Source organism: Olea europaea, unplaced genomic scaffold (genome assembly GCF_002742605.1).
Source record: "Olea europaea var. sylvestris unplaced genomic scaffold, O_europaea_v1 scaffold1361, whole genome shotgun sequence".
NCBI classification, from domain to species: Eukaryota; Viridiplantae; Streptophyta; class Magnoliopsida; order Lamiales; family Oleaceae; genus Olea; species Olea europaea.
In genome coordinates this window covers 37,128-63,395 of record NW_019231115.1, presented here as the reverse complement: position 1 = coordinate 63,395, position 26,268 = coordinate 37,128, and the positions used below count along the sequence as shown (strand labels likewise).

The window sequence follows — 26,268 nt, the reverse complement described above, 5'->3', positions numbered from 1 at the left end:
GTCGATTCCATAATTATCCACTAATAATGCATTCATCACATAAATACATTCCTATATAATATCTAATATTATATGCAAATATATTTCGAGTTTCTAGCAATTAATGTCGTCTAAACTCTTTTAGACAAATGGGTCGGAACAATTAAATAATTAATTAATCATATTAATCAATTAATTTAATTAGAGAGCATATTTAATTCAAATTTAAAATCAAATTTTAATTAAAATATCGAATTAGAGACCAACTCTAACTCCAAAATTATAGGGCGGGACTATTTAATTAAAATTAAATTTTAATTAAATATCAAATTAAAGTCCAACTCTAATTTTAAAACTTAATGCAATTGAATTGAATTAAAATTATATTTTAATTAAATAGCAAAATTAAAGTCCTACTCCAATTCCAAGATTTTAGGGCGAACTTATTTAATTAAAATCAAATTTTAGTTAAAGAGCATATTAGAGTCCAACTCTAATTTTAAGAAAAATATTAGGGCAAGATAATTTAATTAAAAGCAAAATTCAATTAAATGTCAATTAGAATCCGATTCTAATTGATAGAATATATTTGGGTGAATAATTAATTAAAATCAAATTTTAATTAAGTATTAAATTAAAGTCCAACTCTAATTTAAATTGAACTAATATTTTAATTTAGGATAACACTACTAAATAAAATAAAATTCAATTTAGGTCAAAGTGTAATATTTAAGTTAAAATCTAATTTTAACGAAAATAAAAAAGTTGTTAATTTTAAATGGGTCAAAATTAATAACCCTTTCCAAAATCAATTTTAAAACTCATTTCACAATTGCATTCAAGGTCCCTTTTTTAAATTTGCACTCTAACCCAACTAAAATGCATAAACAGGCCCTTTTCATTTCGATAATTGCATAGTAGCCCTTCATTTTAAAATTACAACTTGACCCCAAAAACATATTGCAAGCAGGGGCTTGCAATTTCAAAAATTGCAAACGAGGCCCCCTCCAATTCGCCCAAAACCTGATCTAAAAACCTTAGACTTTCCACCCCGTTTTCACCTCTTTCGTAGCTTTGTCGTGCTCCGGCTTTTCAGGCGACACCAAGGCGGTGCGTCATCAACGGGCTCACATAAAAAAATGGAGAGCCAGCAGCCGAACGCTGCTGTTAAAGTTGACAACAGCGTGGTGCTTTTTGCTGCTGTTCAATGGTGGCGACAAGCGCCACTTACACTGTGGCAATAGTTGTCGTCGTCGTCGTTGCGTTTATGGGACAGCGCACACAGCTTCGTGTGCGAATGTTGGTACGATCCGACGGGTGCAACCGCTTGCAGCGCTGCCGGTGACCAATTCCCGACATGTATTCTCAATCCAAAATTAATTTCTATTCAAAACTGTTTTGAAGATAGAAATAAATTTCTAATTTCTAGATCCACGAAAAAAGTTGTACATTCAACTTTTGATTGTTCAATCACCCAAAACAATTTTTAACAAACGCAAAGTAGTCTCTGATACCACTATTGGGAATCTACTTAAACATGCGCAGCGAAAATAAAAAGAAATTTTGATTCCCATCAAGGATCTGTTTTGTGTTTAGACAAAAATTGTGATAAATATTGTACCTTTTACAAGCTCTGCAAACTCGTTTGCTATTTTTTTGTTCCAACAATCTTGATTCACCACCCATAGCTATCCAATTGTCCAGCCTGATCCACACAGAGAACAAGATTGTAGGATTATGATTTTTTCTTGTACTAACAAGAATGAATTCTCTACAAATTTTGAAAACCCTAGTCATATTTATATAAGCCCAAACGGGTTTAGCCTGACCCGGTCCAATATTTAATTAACCCATTTAATTAAATTTGGTCTGTGAATTAATTAATAAATTCGGGCCTATAAATAAGCAACTCAATTAATTAATTTATCCAACGCTTGTTAAATTAATTAATTAACAAATCATAGTGCAGACTCCACTAGATACTGATCCATCCAATAATAATTATACCTGAGAAACACATTCTTTTATTCTATCACCAAGTGTTCCATCTAGAGCTCTCTCAACAAGCTCATAATATAAAGTACTGCCTTCAAGGCCATTAACTTTTTCTTTCTGCAAATATCTATAACACAATACAAAGCGAAAGGTCAGGGTATAATATCAAATCAAATCTAGTGATCATTTTGATCAAAAGATGGGAAAATCGTAAATTCAAATGCATTTGAATAGCAAAATTGTGTTACATTCCAGAACCACTTCGTAAAATGCTTACATTGTTGAGATTGGGACACACGGCTATGGTGAGATGAAGTGGAGAACCAGGACCGTTGGGTTACCTCATTTCGTACCAAAAAATCAAGGAAAGTTTAGCCTTCGCTTCATTGATCACAAAAGTTGGCAGATTTCTCTGTATATAATTTTTACTAGTAATCAACTGAGTCAATTCCTCCATACTAAATGGGCGTTCAGGATTTTTCTCTGTCTTGAATAGTATGTAGCGGATGACTTTCCCAACCAGTTTGTCCTTTTCCTGCACCACAAATATAAATACAGATGCACACACAAATTCTCTTGTAACGAAATTCTTATACACGAATAAGAAATACAACTAACATGTTCTGAAATGTCGGATTGAGAGAAGTCTTCAGGAGTGCTGGGCATTCTGTAGAATGAAGACAATTCAGAACCCGCGACTGTTCTATTTGTGTTTCAGTTTCGCAGTTTTTAGTTTTGAATTTTTTATTTTGAGTGGATGTTTTGAAATTGTTGAAAATTCGTTCTTTTTGTCATTCTGAAAAAAGTTTCAGGAAGCATAAAATTGAAAAACTCGTTTAGTTTGAAATTTTGAGTATATTTTTTTATTATATTTTATTGAAGAAATTTGATTATTCAATAAATTTTAATATTTTAATGTTAATATAGTATTAAATAACATATAAATTTTGAAGTTGGTGAAAAATGATTTGAGTGTTGTTGAAATGTATTAAATAACTCATTTTCAACCATACATTTTTTAATAAAGTGTTGATGAAAAATAATTTGAGTGTTTATAAATATGAGCCAAATATAGCCTTCGTGAAATGTAAAACTTGTCTTGATTGAAATCTCAGGCGTACAAATTATTTCAAAAGCATGGGCGGATCCAGGTATGGGCTGGCCCGAACTACAGCCCGTCCTCGCCCAAGCCCAGATCTCGTAAGTTTACTTGATTTTTTATTTATTTTTTGTTGAGCCCATTAAAATTGGTTGAGCAGCCCGTGTCCAACTTAAAAAAACTAAGAATGACAAGCTTTCATTCCAACAAACTAATGAGTTCAATCCAACAAAATATTCAATTAACCCAACTCCATTTTTTTGGCCCAAACCCAAACCTAAAACTAATTCTATTTCAAATCCATTATTCCCCATCTCTAGTCTCCTACAATTCAACCCTATCCATCTCCAATCCGACAATCGAGCAAGTCATAACTGGTATATATTTTCGATTTCGAAGTTTAGATTCTTATATTTTAAAACTTGGACCCCTTTTTAAATGTATTTTTTGTTTTGTTAATATTGATTATTGTTGATTGTGGATTTTTGAAAAATTGAAGTTCTTTGTTTTTGCTAGGCAAACGGGGGAGAGGCATACAGCAAGGAAGGTGGAAGTTTTTGCGGGAAAAAATAGTAGTTTTTTTCCATTCCTCCACTTTTTTTCTTTCCCCTACTTTTACTTATTTAAATATATTTTATTCTCTCTCTCTTTTTCTTTATTATTATTTTTTTTGGGCATAGAAGGGACAAGTGGAACTTGGAAGACTTTTGAAATTTGGGGGAAAAAATTGTCTTTTGGACTTTTTGTTTAAGAGGGCTTGTTCTTCTAATTCTTGTACCGATTCTTGATTTTTATGAACTTTCGTTTGATGATATCATTTTTTTTTTCTAAAAGTTAATATGCGAAGAATTGGTTATCTCAAAAGTCATTTTTACACAATCAAAATGTTATTGATTAATACAAATTTGTTTCTTAAGGTAGCATTAGCATCTAATATTGAAATTCCTCGTTATTGTCAACAAGCTTAAGGCTTAATTGAATTATTTTCGAATTCCGAAATTGCAATAAATTTTTCAAGGCACATACGTTGTCCCGCAAACATGTAGGAAAAGCAAAATCTTGAATACACCATAGTAAGTAAATGCCCTCATCTATCTTCTTATTGCATTGTCGGCAAAGTATTGAAATTGAATTTTGTTGTCTACTTATCTAAGTTGTCTTGTCGGCAAAATATTGAAATTAATTATTGTTGAAATTTTGTCTTTTTGGCTTGATGACTTCTTATTGGTCTATTGCCTTGTTAGCTTAATAATTGTTGTTGTTGCTTGTCGGCTTAATAAATTATTTTTTGATTGTCGTTAGAGTAACATCATTGATAATTGATTTATTTTTATTTATTTTATTTATTACTTTTTGGGTGTTGCAATTTTATGAAATTGAAAATGGAAGGTCAACTTCCCCTCAAGAAGAATAAGAACTTGTTTTCCTTCTTTCAAAGGACATGTCGACCTATCAAAAGTACAATTTCCGATGGACTAATTGAAGACCTTCATTTCCATCAGGAATCGAATGACATTCATCCTCAAATATTAGCATTGAACGGAAACAACTTTAGATTAAATGAATTTAACTTTAATTAATATATTATATCGACTTTTAAATTTTAGCCCGTGCGCCAAAAATTCTTGTATCCGTCCTTGTTCAAAAGTCTATAGTCCTTTTGAGGCAAATAATACATTTGTATGTACATATGTGAAACAATCCCTTCAATATTGAATTGTACATCACCAATATATGCAGTCTTATACTCACAATCAAGTATCATATAAAAAAAAATAACACATGTTTCTTCTTATGCTTTAAATCATAAAGTTCCATCTCCTTTTGTCTCTTATCTGACTCTTGAAACCATCAGCTGAATGAGGAAGTGCAAGAATCTCATCTATACATCTCATAGGAGAGCTCAGCATTTCTCTATATCAGAAGCAACATGTTACAATGACCAAAGATTATTCATGGGTACAACTCAAGGAAAAGGAAGAAGGTGCTACCAACAAATAAGCTTGAAGGAGCAAAAAGAAAGTAGCATGCTTTAATAACGAACAAACAGAGTGTTCAGTCGCCTGTCCTTTTCTATTAATGTAACGTCTCCACCAAATTGAGCAACCACAAGAGAAGCAAACAAGCCTGAGGGCCCACTTCCAACAACTGCAACTTTTGGCCCTCTTATAACTCGCTTCGTGATCATAATCCAAGAGTACTCAAGCATAGTTGTGGATTACAAGCATATCTAGCTTCTAAGTGCACACTAGTGGACAACACTTTAAAGTGTATACATCATGAAAAATGGCAGAGCTAAAGAAAAAAATTAGGAAAGCAACACAAGACACCATAAAAACTATGCCAAGGAAAGCAATACAAGACACAGTAATAAATTATTGCTAATGAGTTTGAGCGCATAGCAACGCAACTTCATAGAGAAATTTGACAAATAATATACCATTGTTATCAATGAAGATTGTCTTTTGATCATCTCGAAAACCCTTTCAGGACCATACTTGTCTAATAGGCCCCTGGTAATTTGGAAGACAATGAATTTATTTGTAGTAGGCATTCGTAGTCCCCTGATACAAACCCTTTCAATACAAATAAACCCTTTCCCTGGTAATCTAGAAGGCAATGATAAATTTGGATTTGTATCCTATGTTAGAAATAAAACCTAAAACCCTTGGTCCATGGTGAACTTGTAGTAGGCTTCCATTGGGTGGGGTGGGATGAGAGAGGCTTAAGGACAAAAATAATTGTTTAGCCTCTGATATATTCATTAGCAAGATGTGGAATTAGGTTTTCAGTAGTAACCTCTAGAAGCAAAACTCTCCAATAATTTCAATTCATCCATCCAACGCTTACAACACAATTGACTCAAGAATTCATTATTCATATCATCTTGAAAACTCTCCAACAATTTCAATTCATATACCCAACACTTAATCATCTTGAAAGCAATTAAAACTAATCATTGAAGAATAATACAAGAAAGTTGTAAAATACCAAATCTGAAATAGTAAAAATGAAATCTCATTATTTTAAAGCAGAAAATCTCTCGCAAGTTTAAGCCCCTATTTGTTTCCCCTTATTTCCCCATTAAAATGAAAAATATAACTGTTATCCATCACATCAAACCACTATATTTGACTTTCTATCTCTTGTATAGGCCCGTAACGGCTATATTTTTCATTCTCATTTTTACATTAATGTGTACCAAACGGGACCTAAATTTGCCATTGGAAGGAAGAAATTAGATACCCAACAAGCTCAACTGATTTTGGATGAAATTGAAAGTGACCCATGGTAGAACTAGATACGCCTAGTTGAGAGGAATGTTATGGTGATGCTCCACGAATGAGAGGATGGCCGGATGTGGAAGTAATTGGGAAAAAATCTTGAATGTGCTCAGGATTTTGGATGAGAATTGGTGCTATTTTCGATGGTCTGGTGGGCAAGTGATGGCCGGAGGTTGTAAAGGAAGGTGAGGAGGTGCTGATGGTGTGTGGATCCGACGGCTTAGGTGGGGGGTGATGGTTGTTATTGATGGAAGGAGGCGATGGATTGTTAGCTTAAGAAAGAGGAAGAATTTTGGACCAAATGGAACCGTTTCTCGTGTTTTCAATTTTTTGGAGTTTTGTACTGAAAATACCCAAAACGACAAAAATGTCGTTTTGTGTTTTCTTCACAATTTTTTTTTTCGTTTTCGAAAACGGGAAAGAGAATGTATTTTCACCGTTTTGAAAAACAAATAGAAAATGGCAAAGAGAACACACCATAATTTTCCCTCAATTTGTTTTGAGAAGGAAGGGTGTTATTGATTATGCACTTTAAATTTTAATTATATAAAATTTATTTATTTTGTTTATAAATGGTATTGTTTTTTGAATATAAACAAAGGGTGTCATTGATTATACACTTTGAATATTTAGATGAATTATATATAATATTTAATTTAACAAGATAATTATTTATAAATTTAATAAAATATCATAACTTTAAACTCGTGCAATACCTTATTGTAGGATTGGACATGGTTCCAAGAGAACCAAACAAAATCATGAACAAATGATTTTTTTATAATGGAACCAAGTGATTTTATTTATTATTTTTTTTTTAAAGATATGGAACCAAATCGATATCGAACCATTTGGATCTGGTTTTGGTTCTAATTACATTACCTATTGAGAAAAAAAATAGAAATAACATTTGAGGAAAAAGAACCGAAGGTTGATGCTCAATGATAGACAACATGTAACAACTGTATCAATGTGAGAGTCCGTATGTAAATTGAAAAGGAGAGGAAATGGGAGATGAGTTATAGTCGAAGTCTTCAAAATGAAATAGGGTCTCTAGTATCCATAATGAGAAATTGAAGGTAACATGACATTTATGTATTAATTTTCAATTGAATTTTGAATTTTGGGTGTGAATTGGGATTCACTAATTTGTAACATATATATGGACAAATGATTTTTTTAATAATGCAAACAAATGAATTTTTTATTATTATTTTTTTTTTGAAGATATGGAACCAAATCAAAATTGAACCATTTGGATTTGGTTTGGTTCTAATTACATTACCGATTGAGAAAAAGGTAGAAAAAATTTTGAGGAAAAAGAACGGAGGGTTGAGGCTTCAATTTCAGAAATTCATGTGTGGTGGTGATTGAGCGTGATGGTAGACAACGTGTGACAATTGCAACAAGTATAAATTGAAAAGGAGAGAAAATGGGAGATGAGTTATAGACGAAATGTCCAAAATGAAATAGGGTCTCTAGTATCCACAATGAGAAATGAGAAATTGAAGGTGACAAGACATTTTTGTCTTGATTTTCAATTGATTTTTGAATTTTTTGGGTGTAAATTGTGATTCACTAATTTGTAACATATATACGTGCATGTGTGTGAAAAACCAATAAAATTTAAAACATGATTTTAGTTCTTGATTCTAGAAATATAACCAAACTAGAACCAAAATCAAATGGTTTTCAGTTTTAAGAACCAGTACCATTAATTTTTATTTTTTTTGTGTGTGTAAAATCAAACTGAATAGCTCAGTTTGCTTTGGTTTAGATTTAGTCTCATTTGATTTGGTCATTTTGTCCACCCCTACCTTGTTGTGCATACCTTAAACTAGTGCAATACAAAAGGTTGAATGCAAAGGGTAAAAAGTAAATATGAACAAAAATCGATTATAGTTTTACAAGTATGATGATAATGTTGTCTCTTCTTGACAATGGCAAGCTCAACTAGTGTTGCCACTGCTTCTGAGGCACCACTTTGTTGTGAAAATCAATTTATGTTCAAGAAGACATTTTACAACTTCACATGCAACTATATTCTATGCCACATCGTAGACATCATTTACTTTCGCAGGGAGAGTAACCCATCGCTCAAGAGATCACAAAACGTGACAAATAATGATCACCAAAAATCAATTAATTTATTAGGTTGTACGTGTTGTTGCTAAATTGAAGAATTTATGAGGTTTTTAACTCCCACTCCCTATACATAGAGAACGATTTACTAAGTCCCTATTTGACAGCCATCAAATGAAAAAAAATCATGTTTTAAATAATATTTTTTAGTAGAATGTGATTAAAAAGTATGAAAAATATTTGATTTACGCGTAAAATATTTTATTCCATGTATGTGTGGTTGAAAAGCGTATGTTAAAAAAAAGTTTAAAAATAATGGTTGTCAAACAGGAGCTTAGTATCATTGCTAGCCACAATAACATTACACATCATTTAGTTGAGAAATAAGATCATGATAGTTCCCAAATATTAAGATTCACCAATTAATTGATGTATATATTCATGTATTTATACATTTACATTTGCTGGATAAAGGAGGGAAATGAAGATTTTAAGAATTTTAAAACATTAGTATCGGGCTTTAATTGTATGACGAAATTGTAATTAAATATACTACAAAGTATATTATCGTAAAAAAAATATTTCTTCAAAACAATTGTACTTTGGAATATACTATTTGTACATAATATAGTGTCCATGGTGATGTTCACCCTCCTTACATGGAGGGAGACCCAAATCGGGTAAATTGTATTTTATTCAAAGTGGGTCCCATTTCATGTGAGAGGGTGGACACCATTATGAACACTCTTTGTACGTATAGCATAACTCTTATACTTTTAAATATGCTTGTAGACTCATATTTGACTATTCAAGTTACCTTCAATTAGGTCAAAATTAAAATCGTTCAAAGATACATGAGTTACATCTTACATTGTTAAGACCATTTTCCAACTATTTATAGCTGTAAATTTTACACAATACATATTCAATTGAGATTGGACAAGAAATCTATTCAATGCCTTACCTTCAAGTTAGCGGTTACGATCACTAAGAATACTTGTGATCCTTGCTTAATGCCTTTCCAGACATTTTTTTATATTTCTTTCCAACTCCTTGATGACTTACGATATGAACATAATGACTTTCTTGATTCTTAAGCCTTGTCTTCTCTTGCACGAGTATACTGTGCAATTCATTCACATTTCATTTATCCTTTAATGTATTATAGTTCATATGGAATGGACCATACTTGGGAGGCAAGGAATTGATGATAACCTGTACCAGAAAATTCTCATACGCAGTCATCCTAAGAGTCTTAAGTCTTGCTGCAGTGTTACTCATTTCAGTAACATGATCATGCATAGTACGAGAACCATCAAATTTCATGGTGGTTAAGGTATCCATCAATGTACCAGCAAGTGATTTGTTAACTGTTTGGGAACGTTCTTCCACAAACTTTATATATTCCTTAGCAATCTCAGTTTTAAGGATTGTAGACTTGATATTCTTTGCTAAGGTCATTCGCATAAACACTAGGCTTAATATGTTTGACCTTTCCCAAGCCTATTGGAAAGATCTTTCATCAGCACTGCTCTCATTAGTAAAGTCAGAAGGTTTCTAAACTTGAAGTGCCAAGGTCCAAGTCCAAAATGCTTAAGTTGAATTGGACTTGTTCACACTAATCAGAGAAATTGAGCCCATTGGACGGTGGTACAGATGAAGCATGAGAATGCAGAGAGACGGGAACATATATTGCAAAATATAAAATTCTCTAACATTAATGCCTTGAATTTAGACTTAAACACTTAGTTCAGATTCAGATAACATTAAATGTATATCGTAGTTCTCTTTTGGGTGATACTACATTATACCATTATAAGAAACATAATGATGCTAATTTAATTTCACTTAATTGGTAACTAAATATACTGTAATCAAACATATATGATTTTTTTTGATATACAAAACACATCCTACCAAGTATATTAATTAACCACGATCATGTTCAAGGTTTATAAAATTAATTGATCAACCTTTGGGCGATCCATAATAATTTTATAATCTATGAACGTCAATATACTCTTGACAATAATAATCATAATGTCATTTTCATTTATAAGCATCAAACTATCAAGAGTAATTGACATAAATGCGTTGTGTAATTTAGTGTTCGAAATACCATAATATTTGGCCACTTTGATGACTAACAAACAACATTAATCGATCATTAATTACATAAATAAAATATTTATCACTTAATGTTTATTTTCAGATTTGCACACTCTTGTTTAGCCACAAAATCCGTAATATAGCCATCACTTGCCTTCAAGTTAGTGGTTTCGCTCACTAAGAATACTTGTGACCAGGCTTCGAGCTAACTATGAGCCCCAAAATCCGTGAAAGTCAAGAGGAAAATTCAAATGCCTTGGAACTTCAAATCTTGCAACAAGTGCATTCTTCTCTCCTATAAGTTTGGAATCCAAAATAACAAAGTAGCACCTTTGGGTTGAAACTGCATACTGCAAAATCAAGTACAAAATTCTATTAAAATCTGTAACTCCATGAATCACAAACTCCATGTTATTCATGTTTTCTAACCTCCACTACGAGAAGATAGCCATCATCTTCTTCTCCGCCTTTTGGGATAAAAACGGGTTCACCGATGAATCTTCGTCTACGAGTAGACCAAGTACTGTGCAAGGACTTGTCTATGGTGTTTAGCTTTACTACTGTATCAAATGGAAAATTTGGCAAAGCTTGGTGCAAACCAGAAGTAGTTGCTGCATAAACATAAGTATTTTTTCCACCACTGAAATCTTGATTGATCGCAGGGAAATCTGTCGCTTTATTCCATTGATTCAGATCATTTACACAACACTTCTGGCAATTCCCATTTTGCTCCAAATTTATAGACACTTGGATTATATAACCAGATGGAAATTAAATATTATGTTCAAATAGTTGATTAAAAGCTTACAAATGAATAAAGAAGTAAGAGGGGAGGGGGGGGGAGAGAGAGAGAGAGAGAGAGAGAGAGAGAGAGAGACCTCGATAAGGTGTGGCAATAACTTTTTTTAGTATAACGTTATTAAGATCCGAATAACTTAGACACGGGATAGGTTTAGTGGGACTAATGTGTTACACGAAAATTGTTCTTTTTTTTTTCTTTTCTTTTAAGATACTGATCAATCTAACAATTCAATCGTTTTTGAAGTAACGTGTAACCTACTATTAAAAAAATGGTCACATAACTTGAGACTAGGATCAAAGAGTTTTCGATGTATAATACAAATATATATTCACTAATATAATATGATTTATGCTTACCATATAATATTGGCTTTAATATTTCTGTAGCAACATCCCAAACATCAACCTTAAATCCTCTGTCGCCGAAATTTCTTTCTGATCATCCTTAATAACATCGAACTTTCCAATAGTATCCAACGTCCCAGATTCAATTTCATAAGGGTCACCACATTCCCATAAACAAAATAACCTTCCACCCCACCTTAACATACTGGTATTTGCAACATTTTTCATTACCTTAGTATTCCCAACCATTTTCCCACCTTTCAAAATAGAAAACGGTCCCTGGTGAGTGAACCGCCACTTTTTCGTCACAGCGTCACGTTCCTCGGACCGCGCCTCGGTCTGAATGTACCTAGCCATGAACTTGACTTGCCCTTTTGATCCATCAATGGTGAATGCTCTTAGATAGCCATGACCAGCTAGAGGGTGCACAGTCGAGCCATGATCGTCGGAGAATATCCCCGATCCGGTGAGATAATACGTTCCCGATGGAAAATCAAGCGGTATTTCGCCCTCGACTAGCCGGAGATTGATCGGTTCAGCGGCTTCTGCACGTTGTGAAACAAAAAGAAATTGATAGTCCCAAAAGGCAGTCACAGTGTCATCGATATCTAGGATTGGAACTTCATGAATTGGTGGTAGTGGTGCAGTGATTGATATGTCTCATGGAACATTACTAGGTATTGAAATGTTGTACTTTCCCGGCGGAGGTAGCTTCGTTGCCTGTGGAAGTTTAGGTAGGATTGTACTATGATAAGTTCTGGCCTGCATTTTTTTTTGGCTCTTCCTCTGAAAGGTGGTGGTGGAGGTGATACCAAAGGTGGCATGAATGTATTATATATAAATATATGAGCCATGGAACTATGAAAAACTATTTTTACTTTTATTATTAATTAGGTAAACCATTAAAATTGGAATTTCAATTCATGCTGAATTAAAAATAAGAGGTGAAATTTGTGTTGACATATACATGTGGCTTGCATATTTAAAAAAAAAAAACTAAAATAGAAAAGAAAAGATAGGATGTGTGATACTTGTAAGCCAAAACCATTGACTTTCTTCTTAATTTTTGTTTTTTAGAATTTCTGATTGTGAGGGATTGTTGGGTCCATGGTGGGCTATGTCACCAATTTAAGCTCCTGCTTGGTATAAATTAAGCGCAAGTTTGAGTCCCATTTTTTGACTAAGAATACATTTTTAAATATAGATTTATGGACGATGTGTTGTTGGAAAATAAGAAATTTTTTTGATTTGCGTGTAATATTATTTTATTGAAAAATGGGTTGTTGAAAAGAGAGAAAAATGCATTTAGAAAATAATGAGAATTAAACGAGGTTTAAAATTCAAATTTTAATTTAAGTCAAAGTTAATAACTAATGAGGAAATTATATAGTCCAAGGTGTTTAAAGATTACAATTCAAAAACCAAGGATCAAGTTTCATTATTCACAAATTAGATATGAAAATAAACGCCCTTTACAATCTCTTCTCAAACCCATCACCTTAAGCGTCGCTGCTGAACGACGCTTGAGTTCGCTAGCAACAAGGATGATTAAATCCTGTCGTGCACAACGGCATACACTCTGGTCGCCAGTGCACGATGCTTTGTACGTGGCGGTGGACGTGCAGCGGAGTTGAGGCACGACAACTACGCTTGTGGATCTCAACTTTCCTCTGACATTGCATATCACAGAGGCAATCTGAACTTTACAGCGCCGCTTGTGGGAGTTTCTATGGTTATATCTATGCATCTCATGGAACATTACTAGGTATTGAAATGTTGTACTTTCCCGGCGGAGGTAGCTTCGTTGCCTGTGGAAGTTTAGGTAGGATTGTACTATGATAAGTTCTGGCCTGCATTTTTTTTTGGCTCTTCCTCTGAAAGGTGGTGGTGGAGGTGATACCAAAGGTGGCATGAATGTATTATATATAAATATATGAGCCATGGAACTATGAAAAACTATTTTTACTTTTATTATTAATTAGGTAAACCATTAAAATTGGAATTTCAATTCATGCTGAATTAAAAATAAGAGGTGAAATTTGTGTTGACATATACATGTGGCTTGCATATTTTAAAAAAAAAAACTAAAATAGAAAAGAAAAGATAGGATGTGTGATACTTGTAAGCCAAAACCATTGACTTTCTTCTTAATTTTTGTTTTTTAGAATTTCTGATTGTGAGGGATTGTTGGGTCCATGGTGGGCTATGTCACCAATTTAAGCTCCTGCTTGGTATAAATTAAGCGCAAGTTTGAGTCCCATTTTTTGACTAAGAATACATTTTTAAATATAGATTTATGGACGATGTGTTGTTGGAAAATAAGAAATTTTTTTGATTTGCGTGTAATATTATTTTATTGAAAAATGGGTTGTTGAAAAGAGAGAAAAATGCATTTAGAAAATAATGAGAATTAAACGAGGTTTAAAATTCAAATTTTAATTTAAGTCAAAGTTAATAACTAATGAGGAAATTATATAGTCCAAGGTGTTTAAAGATTACAATTCAAAAACCAAGGATCAAGTTTCATTATTCACAAATTAGATATGAAAATAAACGCCCTTTACAATCTCTTCTCAAACCCATCACCTTAAGCGTCGCTGCTGAACGACGCTTGAGTTCGCTAGCAACAAGGATGATTAAATCCTGTCGTGCACAACGGCATACACTCTGGTCGCCAGTGCACGATGCTTTGTACGTGGCGGTGGACGTGCAGCGGAGTTGAGGCACGACAACTACGCTTGTGGATCTCAACTTTCCTCTGACATTGCATATCACAGAGTCAATCTGAACTTTACAGCGCCGCTTGTGGGAGTTTCTATGGTTATATCTATGCATCACAGTGCCGCTTGTAGAGGTTATTTCGGCGTTGCGATCATCTGCGGAGGTTTTTGATGTTTTTTTTGACAGCTTGCAGTGGTTTTGCGGGTGTTATGGTAGTGTTAATTTTGGAGATGGTGGTTCTAGAGGTGGTGATGCTCATGGTCCTTAGAGTTTGGTGTGTGGTTATTGTAGTGGTGGTAGGATTGCATTGATGTGGTTGTTGTGTTTTTGTATGATCGGGTGAGGCAGCGGTGGTGGTGGTCGTCGTGGGTAAATAAAATGGGATGGGAGGTGTTTATGACCGATAAATAATACTTGACCCAAAAAATGAAATTGCGACTCAACAATTTATTAAGTGACACAAAAAATGAAATGGGCCGTAAAAAACAATGTTAGTAACTCAACTTGTTGCAAAATCTCATGTTGTTCGTGACCCTTTAATTTTTATTTTTAATATAGAATAGTCATCGAAATGTGATTTTTGTTTCAATCTGATCACTCGTTCCAATAAAACAGTTTGATAGGAAAGATGTCCACGTTGATGCCTCCTAATTGTGTTTTTTAGTTTTTTCTTACCAAGTCACTCGTCAATGTCACAACAGTGGCATATGTCTTATCCTTGTAGCATATTGTTTTATTCAACTGCAATAATTAGAACTTCCAAGTCACATATCCAAATTTCTTGTTAAAAAGCACAATACCACTCTTATGTCCATAAATTGGATCACTCAAATAATAAAGATCGATGGTATAGAATATTTAGACTTCCATCACCAAACAAATTTCACTTGAGATTTTTACAACCCAATTCAATAATATTCATTTTGTGTACGAGAAAGAAAATTTATTGCTTGAGTCCATATTTAAAAATATGGCCCCAATTTTTTAAAATTCATTTTTCTCAAACTAATTTTTAACTACATATCTTATGAAATCTGCAACTTTTATCCACTTTTTAATAACACATTTCATCAACTTTTATCATAATCTACTATCAATTATGATTTTTAGCCAAATCAAATCGGGAAAAAATATTGTTGACTGAAAATGAGCATTCACAAGGAAAGCTAACAGGGTCTGAAGTCCACAAGGATTCTGAATCCATGTTGAAAGAAACCTAATGCACATCTTTATAGTTCACTCAATTTGGCTACAATTATTGAAATCCATGAAGTTGAAAGAAACCTATTGCCCATGTTTATAGTTCACTTAATTTGGCAACAATTATTGAAAGAGTTGTTCAATAATTACCCCTATTCAACGTCAAATTAAATTCAAGACGTTGAGCCAAATGCAAGTTCATGTATACAAGTACAGTAACATCATATTCAACGCACTCCACAAGACTGAATTTAACAAGATTAAACAAAATAGTCATGTAATATGTCTAAAATGTCATATTTAAATTCAATCCTAACCGGTCCATTGATAAAATATACCCCTAAAGCATGTTAGGTATGTAAGAAGATATCATTTACTTCAACATGAGGGTAAGCCTTTCTTGTAAGGAATTATTTGATGTAATGCCTAACAAGTTCTGATGTTAACAATTATGGAGTGAAAAGAAAAAAAAGAAAGAAGGCAAACTAAAATATTTTGAGCAGGTCTGCAGAAATTAAGGTTATCATTTTTCGGAAGCACAGTGCACTCTTGCCAAACTGACTGAATCTTGATTGTATTACTATCTAAAAGAACATGTTCATAACCTAAAAACTATTGAAAATCTACTTATACATGCGCAGAGAAATTAAAAATAAATTTTGATTCCCATCAAGGATTTGCTTTATGTTTAGACAGAAACTATGATAAAAATTGTACCTTTTACAAGATCTGCAAACTCCTTTACTATTCTTTCGTTCCAACGATCTTGATTCGCTCTGCAACGATAATCCATAGAGAGAACAAGATTGTATGACTAGAATTTTCTTATTATGGTAGCAAGAATGAATTCTCTACAGATTTTGAAAACCCTAGTCATATTTTTATAAGCCCGAAACGGCCTTGGGGGCTTGGCCTAACCCGACCTAATATTTAATTAACCAATTTAATTAAATCTGGTCCGTTAATTCAATTAATTAATTCAGGTCTATAAATAAGCAACTTAATTAATTAATTAATTTATCCAACGCTTGTTAAATTAATTAATTGTCAAATCACAATCTTTCAGTTTTACTTTTATGTGCGACTCATCAGGTTCCCAATCACAATACCTAACGAAATGAAATATTATTTTGATCTAATCAAAATTGATAAATTAAAACACCATTATAATTTACCATCAATTTTCACTCACCGTCCCAGATTGATATCTAATCATGTGTCAAGACAGTACATGTGACGGGAAAGGTTACGTGGTATGACAAAACCAAACTCGTTCATTTACCGTGAAACTATAATCCATTCGTCAATGTAATTTGATCAATTACGAGATATGAAAGTGTGTTGACTTCAATTATCGATCATATCTTTCATACCACTATTAAGTAAATATAAGTCGAAAACTCCTTTTCGACTTATGAGTACACCTTGGCCAAGGATTTCAATATCGACTTAATTGAATGAAATGCAGATCATAATCTCTTACTATCTAATAGTGACGAATTTTTTATTGGTCATTCACAACCTTCATACGATTCTTGACATACCCGAGTGATGTTGTATTAGTGGCCCTTGGCAAAGCAACATCCAACACCGTCAAAGTATGACCGTTCTCATATAAGGCACTATGACGACCTCAAGTCAAAGGACCAATTTCACTACCGAACGTTAGAGATTAACCACTGACACTCAGATAGTTAATCCATGTGAAATCTCTCGACGGGTCTCCAATATTTTGTTCTATAACAAAACATCCACGTATTCATTCAAGTGTCACCACACTTTAGCTTGTGAGATCAGCTACTTACTTTACAAGTAAGAAATGTCACACGTGATGGTCTATCCGTAATAACAATATTCGTATTTCATCATTACTTACGACCACGGATGATTTAAGACTCAATCATATATAATTTGTATCTCATAATCACAACTTCTTGTGATTAACAAATTATTAAGATTTGAATCTACGAACTCTATTATTTAATTCAATTAAATAATAGATCTGCCAAATCGCATTAACTATATATTAAAAGGTGTTTATGTCCAAAGTCGGTTGGACCTAAGGCATAACACTTACAAACTCCAACTTACACTAGATCTAATCATTTATGTATCTAATATTATAAGAGTCTACATGACGATCATATTTGTACCGTGACAATTCTTTGTCAGTGAATCTACAATATTATTAATTGTGGGAATTCGTCATTCTCTTTATGTCATTTCTATGTATTATCTCTCTGATGAGATTATACTGCCTTAATACTTGTTTGGATCATTGATGAGACCTTAGTTCCTTCGCTTGTGCGATGGCTTCATTGTTATCACAATACAATGACATGTGATCAATAATATTAGGAACTATTTCAAGTTCATTAATGAATATCTTGATCCACACTGCAACTCTTTGCTGTTTCTAAAGCAATCATGTATTATGCTTCTACTATTGAATCAACGGTTGTTTATGTTTGGAAACTTTCAACACTCCGCTTAAGAGTAAACTAATTTCTCCATATAAAATCTTCTCAAAATTTTATCTATGAAGATTAGGATGGGTTAAGCAATCTTTTAGATCTATATCTATAGATCAAGTTTCTTCTCTCATATCGTTCATGAATTATCATCTAACAACCACAATTTCAACAATTGAAATGTAGAGATGTCATTTTCTATTAATAATAGGTCTTACATTTAATATTAAGATTACGACAATGCTCCCACTATTTTCTTGTAAACACACAATTCGTCTTAATATTTGATGAATTCAAACATTTTGATTTTTCCATCAAATAAAGATTTCAGCTCCAAGAGTCTTTAACTCATAGTCACGATATATAACTATTACAACCAAAATCCGAATGGTCTTTAGCCTGGCTACAGGCAAAAGATTTCACTAAGGTTACACTTAACCTTTTGCAACTAGCTTTACTTTGTATACACGGATATTCCCATCCATATCGACATTTTCCTTGTAAACCATTTACAATATATGGGTTTTATCCCATCAAGAGGGTTGATCAAGGTCCAAACTTTTTTTTCATACCTTGAGTTCATTTCGAATTCTATGGCCTCTAGACATTTATTTGAGCCAACACTTGACTCTGCTTCTGCGTAATTAGTAGGTTTATCATCCTCAATCAATAATATCTTATTAGTAATCATGAATTCGCACCTTCATAAAGGTTGAATGATCCTACTAGAGTTAAATGGAACTGTCATGTTCTTAGAACTCTCTACTTTCTGATTAAGAGTAATCCCTCATCAGGTGTGGCATCAAACTCGGATTCATCTATTTGGTCAATTATATTTGTTGACTCTTGAACTCTTTCAAGTTCTATTTCACTCCTACTGTCCTCTCCTAGAGTAAACATTTTCTCTAAGAAGACGACATGTCGTGAGACGAAAACTTTCTTCATAATGGGATAATAGAATTTATATCCAAATATTTGTTTAGAATATTCCACAAATATGTATTTATCGAATATATGTACTCAAGCTTATCCGATTCAATGAGCTTTAAATAAGTGTCACAATCCCAAACTTTCATATGAGATAAATTGGGACTATTGCCTTTCCACAGCTCATATGGAGTTATGTTAATCAACTTAGATGGAACATGATTTAGTGTGCAGCAAACTGCAATCAGTGCATGACCCCAAAACGATATTGGGTGGTTTGCATGGCTTGTTATTAACCACTCTATATCTAATATTTATGATTCCTCCTTTGAGATGCACAATTATGTTGCAGTGTATGTGGAGGAGTCCACTACAAGATAATCTCATTCTCTTTTTAATAATTTAAAATTTCATCTATAAAATATTCCCACTTGATCAAATTTTAGTGTGAGAATCTCTTTACCTAATTGTTTATCTAGTTTTAGCTTGAATCTCTTGAACTTTTCAAGAGTTTCATGCTTGAATTTAGTCAAGCATATATGACTATTTTTGTAATAATCATTAGTAATTTTGGTGAAATAAGAGAAACATCACCTGATATCAATTGACATAGGTCTATATGCATCAGTATGCATTAGATCAGTAATTATGCAGACATTTCTTTTTCAAGTAAAAGGATATTTGGTCATTGTGCCAAACATACATAATTCGTATTTGTCAAAATCAATTGACCCCAAGTATACATCTCTATGTAACTTTGGAATTGCATTTCATCTATATGGCAAAGTCTACTATGCCAGATTTAGATAATAATTAGATTATCGTTTTTATGCCTTATAATTTCTATATTCATTATAGAATGCTTACTATTAAGAATATAAACGTCATTTTGTAATTTACCATAACCATTAAGATCTTTACTAAGATAAACAAGAACAACAATTGTCCTTAACAGTAAAATAGTTCATGTCCGAACATGAAACTCATTTAATGTTCCATTTATGGTGGGTACAAATTAACTTTTCTCTAATTCCAATACTAAGTTTAAAGGCAATAGCAAGAAGTATGCTCCTACAGATAATGCAGCAACCTTTGCTCATTTTCAAATGCGTAAGTCAACTTTCCCCTTTTACAATGGTCTACTTCTATCTAGTTTCTCCATATGTATATAAATATAAGTCCACATCGGGTATCGAATATCTAAGAAGCTTATGAAGTAGACGTAAGCCTTGTAATATTTCTTCCAATGACCTTTCGTTCTATAATGAAAACAATGGTCATTAGACTTAGTATTTGTCCTTCGCTTTGACCGCCTCAACCATATTGGATGCTTTCCCCAAAGCCCTTTTGGACTTCCTCTTAATATCTTTAAAGGAATCAATGACTTCCCACTTCTAACTTTGATATTGGGCATAACAGTCCTAAGCCTGTTAAGCAACTCAATGGGTTTGCATTCAAACTTATTCATATTATAATTCATAATTAGTATGAATAATTCTCTGACAGAGATTGCAAAACTAAGTCAATACTTAGTTCCTGGTTCATTTGAACTTAATTGAGACAACTTCTCAATGCAAATTATTTTCATTATACGAGTATTGACTGAAGATTCCTCTGTTACTTTATATTAGTATAGTTGTTTGAAAGTCTCGTATCTTTCCACACATGATCATTATCATACAACTCTTTAAAATGAAAAATCATGCGTTGACATCTATGCTCTCAAGTTGCTTTTGTAACTCAGGTGACGTAATGCAAATATCACACATGGTGCAATACTATTTTCAACACCGTTTTTATTATAGCAGCCACCTCTTTCCTAACCGAGTCATCAACAGGTGTCTCTGGAAAGGGCTACTCAATGACATAATCAATTTTCTCATGCCTGAGAACAATTCTCAGATTGCAGTACCAATCAAGAAAATTTGGTTTGATTGTTGGCATTCAGTATGCCAATCCAATACACATGTTTACTCATGATTCAATAAATATAAATGACGAAAAGGAAAGTAAATAATATATAAAATGCATCAATTAATTTAACATGAACTTTTATTAAATTAATTATGTTCTCACTGTTTAACTCAAATTTTTGACCATCGCATAAATTTATGAAATTCATACTTGACTCCTAGTGGGACAGGATCCCATTTGTTATACTAAGACCTTGAGTGTATACTCAATAAGTTTTAATAAAATATATGGGCACACACTATTATTAATTTTATCTCCATACAATTCTCAGACTATTAAGCTGACAACTCCGTGTCTTCACACATCTTATGTGTTAGTTTAACAAACCTCCAAAATTTATCTCCTTGAGTATACTCAAGAAAAGATAAACTTTAGTTAAGTCGAACCCATCATTCAGAAATATTTGATATTTCATAGTGTCAAACATATCCATAATAGATCAACCTTGAGTGTACTCAACAAGTTGAGATCGATTGAGGACTCTAATTTTTCACTGTAATGATGAAAGGCGAATATTAAATTGACTTAATAATTTATTGAGGGGTTTTGCATTCAAAAGTCTCATCATAGTAATTACATATATTTTGTTATGCATCAAACATGCAAATGAATATATATATGGGGACGATTATAAACTTTTACTATCTAGTCTTCTCGAACCATAAGGAAGACTAGTTGGTCAATTCCTACGAGATATTACTTTGATCAGTATCAATGCACCATCTTCATGATCTTATCCTCTTCTCGTGTTGTCAATTAATCCAACTGAAACATGTATCCTATAGTAGTTGGCACGTAGACCTAAATGAAATTGGACTCGCAGGCCCACATTAACAATAATAATAACGGACTTCCAGGTCCAAAATGATTAAGAACTCGTACGTCCACAATAATAACAATAATAATGGACTTGCGGGTCCAAAACAATTAAGAGCTCGTAGGCCCACAAAACGACAAGAATAAAATTAACCAATTAAGACATTCACATGATCGAGTCCATAATCATCTACTAATAATGCATTCATCACATAAATACATTCGTATATATATTATATGCAAATATGTTTCGAGTTTCTAGCAATTAAGGTCATCTAAACTCTTTTAGACAAATGGATCGGAACAATTAAATAATTAATTAATCATATTAATCAATTAATTTAATTAGCGAGCATATTTAATTAAAATCAAATTTTAATTAAAATATCGAATTAGAGACCAACTCTAATTCCACAATTATAGGGCGGGACTATTTAATTAAAGTCAAATTTTAATTAAATATCAAATTAGAGTCCAACTCTAATTTTAAAACTTAATGCAGTTGAATTTAATTAAATAGAAAAATTAGAGTCCTACTCCAATTCCAAAATTTTAGGGCGAACTTATTCAATTAAAATCAACTTTTAATTAAAGAGCATATTAGAGTCCAACTCTAGTTTTAAGAAAAATTTTAGGGCAAAACAATTTAATTAAAAGCAAGTAATAATTAAATGTCAATTAGAATCCGATTCTAATTTCTAGAATATATTTAGGTGCATAATTAATTAAAAACAAATTTTAATTAAGTATTAAATTAAAGTCCAAATCTAATTTAAATTGAATTAATATTTTAATTTAGGATAACACTCCTAAATAAAATAAAATTCAATTTAGGTCAAAGTCTAATATTTAAGTTAAAATCTAATTTTAACGAAAATAAAAAAGTTGTTAATTTTAAATAAAATTTTAAATGGGTCAAATTTAATAACCCTTTCTAAAATCAATTTTAAAACTCATTTCAAAATTGCATTCAAGGTCCCTTTTTTAAATTTGCACTGTGACCCAACTAAAATGCATAAACATGCCCTTTTCATTTCGATAATTGCATAGTAGCCTTCATTTTAAAATTACAACTTGAGCCCAAAAACATATTGCAAGCGGGGGCTTGCAATTTCAAAAATTACAAACGAGGCCCCCGCCTCCAGGTCGCCCAAAACCCGATCTGAAAACCTTAGATTGTCCACCTCGTTTTCACCTCTTTCGTAGCTGTCATGCGCTGTCTTTTTAGGCAACACCAAGGCGGTGTGTCGTCGTCGGGCTCACATCAAAAAATGGAGAGCCAGCAGCCGGATACTGCTGTTAAAGTTGACAGCAGCATGGCGCTTGTTGCTGCTGTTCAATGATGATGACAAGTGCCACTTACAATGCGGCGACATTTGTCGCTGCGTTTACGGGACAACGTGCACAACTTCGTGTGCGAATGGTGGTGCAGTCCGACTATTGCAACTGCTTGCAGCGCTGCCGGCGACCAATTCTCGACATGTATTCTCGATCCAAAATTAATTTCTATTCAAAACTGTTTTGAAGATAGAAATAAGTTTCTAATTTCTAGGTCCACCAAAAAAAATTGTACATTCAACTTTTGATTGTTCAATTACCCAAAACAATTTCTAACAAATACAAAGTAGTATCAGATAACACTATTGGGAATCTACTTAAATATGAGCAAAGAAAATAAAAACAAATTTTAATTCCCACCAAGGATCTGCTTTGTGTTTAGACAGAAATTGTGATAAATATTGTACATTTTATAAGATCTGCAAACTCTTTTGCTATTCTTTCGTTCCAAGGATTTTGATTTACCATCCATAGCTATCCAATTGTCCAGCCTCCAACGGTGATCCACATAGAGAACAAGATTTTAGGATTAAGATTTTTTCTTGTATTAGCAAGAATGAATTCTCTACAGATTTTGAAAACCCTAGTCATATTTATATAAGTCCAAACGGGCTTGACTTAACTCGGTCCAATATTTAATTAACTCATTTAATTAAATTCGATTTGTGAATTAATTAACATAATTAATTAATTTGGGCATATAAATAAGCAACTCAATTAATTAATTTATCCAATGCTTGTTAAATTAATTAATTGACAAATCACAATCTTTCAGTTCTTCTTTTGTGTGCGACCCATCAGTTTTCCGATCACAATACCAAATGACGTAAAATATTATTTTGATATAATCAAAACTGATAAATTAAAACACCATTTTAATTCATCACCAGTTCACACTCGCCGTCCCAGATTGACATCTAGCAATGTGTCAAGGTAATACATGTGTTGAGAAATGTCACGTGGTATGACAGAACCAAACTCGTTCATTTACCGTGAAACTATAATCCCTTCGTCAATGTGATTCAATCAATTACGAGATATGGAAGTGTGTCGATTTTGATTATCGATCATATCTTTCATACCACTATTAAATCAATATAAGTCAAAAACTTCTTTTCGACTTTTGAGTGCACCTTGGCCAAGAATTTCGCTATTGACCTAATTGAATGAAATGCAGATCATAATATCTTACTATTAAAGAGTGACAAATCCTATATTGGTCATTCACAATTTTCATACGATTCTTGACATACTCAAGCGATGCCGTATTAGAGGCCCTTGATAGAGCAACATCCAACACCATCAAAGCATGACTGTACTCATATAAGGCACTATGAAGATCTCAAGTCAAAGAACCAATTCCGCTACCGAACGTTAGAGATTAACCACTGACACTTAGATAGTTATCTATGTGGAATCTTCCGACGGGTCTCCTATGTTTTATTCTATAACAAAACATCCATGTATTCATTTAAGTGTCACTATACTTTAACTTGTGAGATCAGCTATTCACTTCAAAAGTAAGAAATGTCACACGTGATGGTCTATCCGTAATAACGGTATCCGTATCTTATCATTACTTACGACCACGAACGATTTAAGATTCAATCATATGTAATTTGTATCTGATAATCACAACTCCTTATAATTAACAAATTACTAAGATTTGAATCTACGGACTATATTATTTAATTTGATTAAATATTAATTAAATAATAGATCAACCATAAAATCGCATCAACTATATATTAAAAGGTGTTTATGTCCAAAGTCGATTGGACATGGGGCATGACACTTACAAAAAATGCATCACAAATAGATGTTTAAACGATAACAAAAGTTGAACAGTTCAACTACAACACAAAAATATAGATTCACTAATGACAAAGTGCTGTGGAAAATTTAATACAGCAAACCGAAGTGACTCAAATCTGGCAAAATGGAGTCGAGGGTGTCAAATATGTCTTTATATAATTGAAGTCTGGATGTTCATCAAGGTTCAACTCTCTTAAATTGTGATATTCTACCAGCTATTAAGAAATCTTAAGCAGTCTGCTTGAGAAAAATTAAAGAGTGAAAAACACACCTTGGAGCAAGGAATGGCATACTAATTAGCTCCCAATGAGGTGAAGTTTTTTTGTACAATTTGTCAATCAAAAAAGTGTTCATCAATGTAGTTGGATTAACAGCATCAGCATAGAGATGACAACTGAACATTCTATATACCATAAAAAGGCATCGCATAAAGATGCAGTCATCGTGTAAAGGATTGGGTGTTACAAAGGACTGTTGGAGATCACAGCAACGTAAAGACTAAATGCATGTCTAATACACACGATTGGACATGACATTATACTAGAACAAGTTTTTAATTGCTCGTTATTTCTTAATACAGTTCAATACTGTCCAATCCTTCCTGCCAAGCACAAAATAAAAGCTCTCATTTTCTAGACACGAGGTTAGAAGCCAAAAGCAACAGCCTCGTTAATGTCACCTGTCATTCGACCATGAAGCAACATAAATTTGAGTAGAATAAGTAAACATGTTGTCAAGATTGAAAATTCAAATTTAAGAAACTCAAGAAAAAATAAGCATAAGAAGGCATAAAAATGCAAATTTATCCATTCAAGAATATTCATAGTTTAGACTCCATTGGATACCGATCCAACCAATAATAATTATACCTGAGAAACATATTCTTTTATTCTATCACCAATTGTTCCATTTAGAGCTCTCTCAACAAGCTCATAATATAAAGTGATAAGTGTGTTTTTACACACTTATTTAGCTCACAAACATGACTTAAATATGGACAAAGTAGTTGAATTGTGACTTAATCTCGTTAAATTCATGCAACGTAGGTGTTTCTATGGAAAATATGGAATTCAGAAGAAAAGAGCCGAAAAAGGACTAAAACAGAACAAAGCGATAGTTCGGGGACCAAAGGTGCAAATATTGGAAAGTTGAGCTAAAGTGCAGAACGAGAATGAAAATATGTCAAGTATGAGATTGAGGATGATACAAGACGATCGGAGGAAGAAAGAAGTAATATTGGACTGAATTGAAGAAAAGTGAAAGATGAAGGACTAAATTACAATTAATCAAAAGATGAGCCGAGCAAGTGATC

The 26,268-nt window shown here is 32.8% G+C and overlaps 1 pseudogene; it reads right to left on the bottom strand.

Moving 5' to 3' along the window:
* Window positions 1-10,757: 10,757 nt before the first annotated feature.
* On the bottom strand, window positions 10,758-12,462 carry LOC111375355 (annotated as a pseudogene).
* Between the last annotated feature and the right edge of the window lie 13,806 nt (window positions 12,463-26,268).